The sequence below is a fragment of the Sturnira hondurensis genome, unplaced genomic scaffold (genome assembly GCF_014824575.4).
Source record: "Sturnira hondurensis isolate 20B ecotype Veracruz unplaced genomic scaffold, ASM1482457v3 Scaffold0022908, whole genome shotgun sequence".
Lineage (NCBI taxonomy): Eukaryota > Metazoa > Chordata > Mammalia > Chiroptera > Phyllostomidae > Sturnira > Sturnira hondurensis.
Genome location: NW_028095539.1, coordinates 5205832 through 5213700, shown reverse-complemented (window position 1 = coordinate 5213700; position 7869 = coordinate 5205832).

Genomic DNA, 7869 nt, shown 5'->3' with positions numbered 1-7869 from the left:
CCACTGGGTTGCTGGTTCGGTCCCATCGGGGCACAGATGGAACTGAACAATGTGTTTCTCTCACATCCATGTTTCTCTCCCTCTCTTCCCCTCCCCCTCTCTAAAAAGAAAAAGATTAAAAATTAAAAATGTTTAAAAATTAAAAAAAGAAAACAAAACCTCCCTCCATGAATAATGTTGAGATTAGAGTATGTAAAACACCCAGCAGCCGCCCGAAGCAGAGGGCAGCTGATACGTTCTACTCACTCACTAGCGCTAGTTTTGTTTTCAGCCTCAGACTTGGCCAAGGGCACCTGTCCAGTCTGGGGCAGCGCTGGGACTTGGTCCCCATCTCCTCCCACCCCAGTGATGAGTGAGGGTCCCGGGCCCATTCTGCAGGTAGATGAAAGCAAGAGTCAGCCTGTCTGCCAGGTCCCCAGGTGGGTTCTTCGGGCCACTTAGGAAAGGGACTCCACAGCCCCAGTGAACCCCATCATCTTAACTGGGGCCTCTGCTCCTCTAGTGGCCAAGGAATCAGCTAAGGGGGCCCCTAGGAGGCCTTGTGACCCCCATAACTGTGACAGTCACTGAATCAAACAGCACCCACTTTCAGGTGCAAGAAGAGGTTCTAAGAGCTCACGGTGACCACAATCCCATCTTCCGGGGCAGCGCTCACTCAGACTCCTGGGGTGTAGGGCTTGCTCCAGGAGGGCACAGCCAGCAACACTGGGGCCGCAGGCCTCCACTGACCACCAGGGACAAGGCCTGTGCTGGCACGGCTTTTAGACTGGAGGTGGAGGCTGGACGCTCCCACAGGCTCAGGGCCCCCACATCTGGCGGTGCCTCCCCGGCCTGGCCTCGCAGCGCCTGCCCGACTTCATCTGCGAGCCGCGCCCAGACCCTTCCCAGCTCTGCCAGGGAGGCTGGAAATTTCTGCTCAGCGGCTTCTCTGGGGGGATTCCAACAGGGCTGGGGGGGGGGGCGAGGGGGAGGGGGGCGCCAGGCTGCTCAGCACTCTGCTCAGGGGGGACAGGGAGGGGCTCTGCTAAGCTTCTGTGGGTCCCTCAGAAATAATAACAACAACCAACCAGCTATGCCACCAGTGCCACGTATGGAGAGCTGTGTGTGCCAGGCCCTGTGCTCAGTCAGGACTAGCCTGGCCTCACAGAACCTTCCAGAACCCAGGTGAGGCCGGCACTGTTACTCACCCACCCCACAGCTGAGTGAGAGAGGCTCGAAGTGAGGGCAGCCACCCCAGGGCACACAGTGAGGAACCAGGCGTCACACTCAGGAGCACGGTAGATCCAGGTCACTGACTGGCTGGGGGCAGGCCCAGCTGGAAGGTGCCGGGTGGGGGCTGGGATGTGGGAAGCGCTGGGGGTCCCTAAAAGAAACTGAGGCACTCAGAAGTCAACCATAGCCTGACCAGAAATTCTGCAGTCCAGGGGAAGGCATGTTTAGACCCGGGGTCTCTGTTGGCATCTAGAAGTGTCCTCCAGGGGCACGCTGAGTGCCCCTCGGAGACCTCACGGGGTCTGGAAACTTCTCTCTACTACTGTTCCTGGCAAGCCAACAACTCCAGACACCTCCCCCCCACCGGCTCTGGGGCTGGGCTTGTCTGGCACCGCGCGGTCAGACGGACAGGCATGCTCACCGCCTTCCTGAGGCTGCTGGCAAAGGGCCCTGGTCAAATTCAGCAGTGGCTAAGGTGCCCCCGCTGAGTGCCTGGCTCTGAGCTCCCAGGGTTGTCACCGGACCCGAAGGAACGGCTGCGGGACGGGGCGCATGGAGAGTCTCAGGCAAAGGCATGGGGGCGGGGGCGGTCAGACGCCTTGGGCCGGAAGCTGAGCGACCCTGGGCTCAGGTCCCCACGGTAAACGGGCAGCGCGAACCCTACCCTCTAGGGCAGGTGAGGATGCAGTGAGCACCTGGGGAACGGCGCAGGGGGACAAGGGAGGCCACCCCAGGCCTCGCTTCCCGCTCCTCGGTGTCCGCCCCCCCAGCTCCACTCCCCCGCCCGGAGCCCGGCTGCCCGCCGAGGGCGATGCGTGCAGGGCGCGGCGGCGGCGCAGGCCCAGGCGCCCAGTTCAGCGGAAAGGAATGTCTTGCTCGGCGGGGGAGGCAGCGAAGCCCGGAGCTGAGTACACCCCGTCGCCCTCCCCGGGCCTCATTTATTGCGGCTCTAAAGCCTGCTCGTTCCGCCAGCCCGGCCGCTCGCGGGGTCCGCGGCCTGACTCACCCCCGCCCCCCGCCGTCGCTTCCCGCCTCCCCACGTCCGCCACCATCAGATCCTCTCCAAGGTTCGCCCAAAGTTGGGGAGAGTCCCCAAACAGGGTACGCGCGCCCCTGCCCGCGAATGCCCCTGGCCCAGTCCCCACGCCGCCGCGGAGCGCCCTCCCCACCCGTCCTCTCCCCTCCCCGCGCCGCCCGCCCGCTCCCTCCCTCCCCCTCCCCCCTCCATAACTCAAAAGCTTGTCAAGCTGGTTCCAGACTCCTGGCGCCGGGCTCCGCTCCAGGAAAGAAAAAAAGGAAAAAGAAAAAGGGAAAAAGCCGGCGCGAGGGAGCGAGAGGGCGAGAGAAAGGCCCACGGAACGAAACTGTGCGCCACTTACGCTCACAGCACAGTGGTCCCCGTCCCCCACCCCGCTCCCCCTAACCTTATGGGGAAGCCCCGCACCCTGGGGGGCAGAGGGCGCGCACAGCACAGATCCATTATTTATGGTCGAATCAATTATTCAGCGGCCCGGGGAAGAGGCGGGGGCGGGAAAGCCTGGAGAGGGGAAGGAGGCTGCGGAGACCACCCCGCCCGAGGTCGCCGCCCTCCGCTGGGCCTCGGGGGTCGGGAGGCGTCCCCACTCCGGGGGTCCTGTTGTGAGAAAGCTGCCTCGGGGTGGGCTCCGGGAGGAGCGCGGGGGAACCTACGGAAGCGGGAGAGACGGCTCAGAAACCTAATTAGACAGGGGGAAGGGTGGGGGGGCGGGCAGGAGACCGGGTGGGAGAGAGCTGGCTGAACGCAGGCGGGCGTGGGAAGAGCCTGGCCTGAGAATTCTTTCCTTCCTTACTTCATTCGTTTCCACGTTTATTGTGAACCCACTACGTGCCACTGCTCCCACAGCAGGTGGGCGGTAGTAGGAGAGAGCTGGGGTGGGTAAGTGCAGTTAGAGCTGGGTTCAGATCATGATTTGTTTTGCATTCCCCCCAGCTGTGCGCTCGTTGGCCATTGATTTGCCTTCTCTGAGCTTCCACTTCTTTCTCTGCAGAATGGAAACGAGCGGAGTGAGAACTTGAGTGAGGACTATGGTGGTGGATGTGAGGATTCAGTGAAGTTGGGCACTGAGGCAGGGCCTGGCTCAGAGTGGGTGGTGGGAGGTGGGTCTCTCCCCACCTTGAGGGGAGCATGTCCAGGCTCCAGTGTCCCCACCAACTTCAACTCTGGGTCCTGGGTAACCTGTATCCTCCCTGGATTTAGACATTTGAAAGTCATTATCAAACTCAAGTCAGCCCCAAGGCGTCTACCCAGAGCCCTCACTTCTGGCTGGCTTCTCACCAGCCAGGCCCTTCACAGGCTCCTACACAAGGCACGGAGGTAGGGGTGGGGGGCGTCTAGGGAGGCTCCATCTAGCCCCTCTTGCTCACTACCACCCCTCCTCCTCCCCAGCCTCTTCCCCAGAGCTCTGAGGTCATGGGGACCAGGTGCTGTCAGAATAGGAGTGGCCCTCCCCAGACTAACGTCACCACTGTCCAGGGTGCCAGCAGGTTCTGTCCAGGCTCAGGAGCTAGGAGCTTCTGTTTTCAGACACAGGCTTGTCAAGAGATTCACGATCTTCTCACCAAATCTTGCATCAGATGTCTTAGGTGGGCCTGGGCAGATCCAGGGGTGTGTGTGTGTGTGTGTGTGTGTGTGTGTGTGTGTTGGGTGGGGGGAGGGGCTGAAGCCTTTACAAACTTGAGGACCCTCTTTAAGAAAAATATTGGCCCTGGCTGGTGTAACTCAGTGGATTGAGCACGGGCCTGTGAAGCAAAGGATCGCTGGTTCGATTCCCAGTCAGGGCACATGCCTGGGTTGCAGGCCAGGTCCCCAGTAGGGGACACATGAGAGGCAACCTCATGTTGATGTTTCTCTCCCACTCTTTTTCCTTCCCTTCCCCTCTCTCTAAAAATAAATAAAATATTGAAAAAGAAAATATTGCAAAATTATGAATGCACAGTTAAGCCCAGGGCCTCGCCAAGAGTCCCTGGAACTAAAGCTTTATTAGCTTCTTGGTAAATCGCCTCTCTAGGTGGGTGACCCAGTTCTCATCCTTTTGCAGAGGTGGAAACCAAGCTTAGGAAAGGGAAGTCCCTGGGCCATGGTCACACAGCTAGAAAGGACAAAGCCCAAGTTCAAGTCCAGGTCCGACTCTGCAGGCAGCACCCTGAACCCAGCGCACATGTCACCTGACTTCTTCCTCTGCTCCACATCACATCTCCCCATTCCCACCTCTGGTCCAGGCCAGGCACGGTCAGGAAGAGCAGCCTTTACCTCCAGACCAGCCAGTGCCCCACCCTCCCAAGGCCTTCCTGGCCGGAGGAGTCAGTGTGTTTTGTGACAATAACCACATCACCAGGAGGAAGGTGTCTTCTGACCTTCTGACTCCCATTGTACCTGCTGGTTCCAGATCTCAAGCTCCTCCCCTGCCCCCCGAGGAACTCCACCATCCCCGCCCAGGAGGCGGTGAGCTTTCTGTGGGCAGGGGCCCTTCGGTCTTAAGCAGAGCATTCCAGCTCTCGGCACAGTGCAGGCACAGCGTGATGGGCGCATTTGGCAGTAATGTCTATTCTTGGCTTGGGTGGGGAGTGCTCTGCAGAGAGGTCGTTAAACTGCAGATGCCTGGGCCTCTCCACACTCACTGAATCAAGCTTTCTTAGCAGAGGGCCTGGGACTCTGCCTTTTATGACTCCCTGGGCTGCACCTCAAGCTCAGTAAACTTGAGACCCACTGACCAAGGAGCCAGAAAGAGCCAGAACTATGTCGAGACCGAGCCCCTCTCACAACAGGGATGCATCGCCCCATTTCCGGCATCTATTACCAGTGCACCAAGCTCATCTTCCAGCTGAGAGCTAATTGTTTCTAATGCTTATTAAAGACCCACTGTGTGCCTGGAACTGGATCTGAGGCTACAGATTGTTGACCTTATTGAACACTCACACAAACCCTGGAGGTACAGATGAGTATTGTCCCCATTTTACAGATGGAGAAACCGAGGCCCGGGGTGGAAAAGTGACTTGTAGAGGGGCATGCTGGCGGGAATGAGGAGGCTCGAATAGGGATGCAGTGTGCAGGTCCATGAAGCTCAGGAGTGTAACTTGCAAGGCTCTTGTGACAACATCCAGCAATGAGAACTTAAGACAGCAGCTTGTGCATGGCGTGGAGAAATCAAACACACTACAGTCACGACAGGAACCTCAGGCTAAGCTGTGTCTCAACACTAGGCAGCAGACCCCAAAGAAATCCAACCAAGCAGGCCTCTTCTCCCTGGTACCTTTGGGGTCAGCTGCCAATGATGTGTTTGGTAGAGGGATTTCATGTATTTGCTTCAGGTGCATCCTTGCCTTTTCTCTGCCCGCAGTTCTGGTACGAAAGGGAAGGAGCCAGGCCATCAAGAAGATGGTGGTGGGCTGCCAGGCACTGCAGGCCAGCTAGCTCCCTGGGCTTATCTGCAGGGCTGTGTCACTGTGCTTTTCCTGAGCCAGCGCTCTGCACAAACGCAGCCCCTTGCCTCATCCAGGAGGGTGATCAAGACATGGGGGAGATTTCAGGTGGGAAGAAGCTTTAGTGGCCACTGTTCTTGGTGCCTGAGAGGCTAGCTGAGACAGAGGGTGTGGACTCCCAGGAAGGACCCAGAAGGCAGAACCAGGGGAGGCCTCCCAGAGAGATCTGTTTGGCTTCACAAGATAAGCCACCTAGTAGTCAGGGTTGTCTAGTAGGTAGTGAGCACCCCACATGGGGAGGTATTCAAGGATGGGCAGTGTGTATGTGCACATGCACGTGTGTGTACAGAGTCATGACTAAGGAAAAGGGCTGGCTGAGACAACTTTGAGAGCTTTTCCAACACTGAGACAAGAATTTCCACTCCTAACTTAACTGGCCAACCCAAGTGGGGCTGATGGGAAAAATTAACCGAGAGGAAAGATGCCAGGTGAACATCCCCAGACTGGGAACCGGCAGGCCCTAGATGCCCCTCCATGGGCAAACCAGGCCCCCAGCCCTTGGTCTTTCAACAGAACTGCAGTGTCTTGACATTCAGATGTGTTTCTTTCTCTTTCAGTCATCTGTAAATGCCCATTATCCCTTCGTTATTATGATTAATAATAATATTACTGGTAACTGACAATCAATAACCATAATTCCCATAGCACGAACTAAGCACTTACCGAGACAGGCTCTAGTCTAAGCTCTTTATATGTATAAACTGTGTAATTAGCACAACAGTCGTATAAGCAGTGTTCTTACTTTTACTACTGTTCCTGTTTCACCCATGAGGACCCCGAGGTCAGAGAGCAGACCTGCACAGCCCTGGGACTCAGAGCCAGGCTCGGAAAGGGGACTGGGACGTGCTGGCAGAGGCCCAGGGGGAAGCATGCTGCCCTCAATGGTCGGGGACCCTGGGCCCTCCTCCCAACCCCTCTGGTACCAGGGAAAAGAGGGGGAAGATGCCTCAAGGTTATCAGCAAGTCTGAGCACCACCCCACCCCCCGTCTGGTCTCCCTGGTCCTCCACATGGGCTTCCCCAACTACACTCCTGCATCTCACTCCCCTTTAAAAATAGTATTTACGAGTGGTAGCACATCACTACGAAAATGTTATTAAAGGGGCGAGGGGACCTGTCACGTGTTGAGAACCCACTATGTGCCAGACGATGTGTGAAGAGATTGTTTTGTGCCCTGTAAAATGGGGAGAGTAACAATGCCCTACCCTTGCTGACCTCACAAGGAGGGGTCAAGGTTAAGGTGACAGTGGATATGAAGCAGCACTTTATAAACTGGAAGCCATTGTCAAGGTGGGGCATAGGAACCAGAAACAAGAGCTGCGGCTCCTATGGGAAAAGCAAGTGGCCTGTAGGGCCCGGACGCGATCAGCTCCTCCAGGTTAGCTCTTCCCTGGAGAGCACTGGGCTGCCCGCATGCAGTTGCCCACCCGCCTACACAGCGTGTACTGAGTATGGTTCAAGTCTCAGCTTCGTCAGTGAACCGTGGACTTCCCCCTTGGAGCCTCAATGACTCTTTAGGATTCAGTCCAGCTGTGCCAGCAGAATCCAAGGAACAGCAGTTAGAGCCAAGAGCAGTTAGGGGCTGGTTGCCTTCATGCTTTAGTCGGAGCTCTGCTTTGGGAGCCAGTCCAGGGCCTGGGCAACTTGTGTCTTTCCCATCCTGTGTGGTTTCCATCCACAAGGTTGCAGATGAATACCTCCCCCTGCCCATTCTTTCCCATGTGTTTTGGGGGTCCAAGGAGGTGGACCACTCCTTTCTTTTATATGGGCACATTGGAAAATGTGTCAGTGACCTCTCTGGTAGCCCATTGGTCAGAAGTGATCACATGGCCACACCTAGCTGCAAGGGAGACTGGGAAATGTAGTATTTAGCTAGCAGTGGTGCACCTTATTAACACTCAGGAGGGGGGTGTTCTGTTACTAAAGAGGAGATGGCAGAATGCATACTGGGCAATAGCCAGTAGCCTCTGCCACGAAGGATTTGGGGAGCTACTCTGAAGAGGCGAGAGGCACTCAGCTCAGGGCGCGTGGCTGGGGCTCAGGAAGTAGGTCCGCTGTTATCATGGGAATCACAGGGGAGTCCTTACACTTTCCCCAGGGGACCTGTGAGGTCCTAGCCCAAGGGCTACTAGGCTACCTA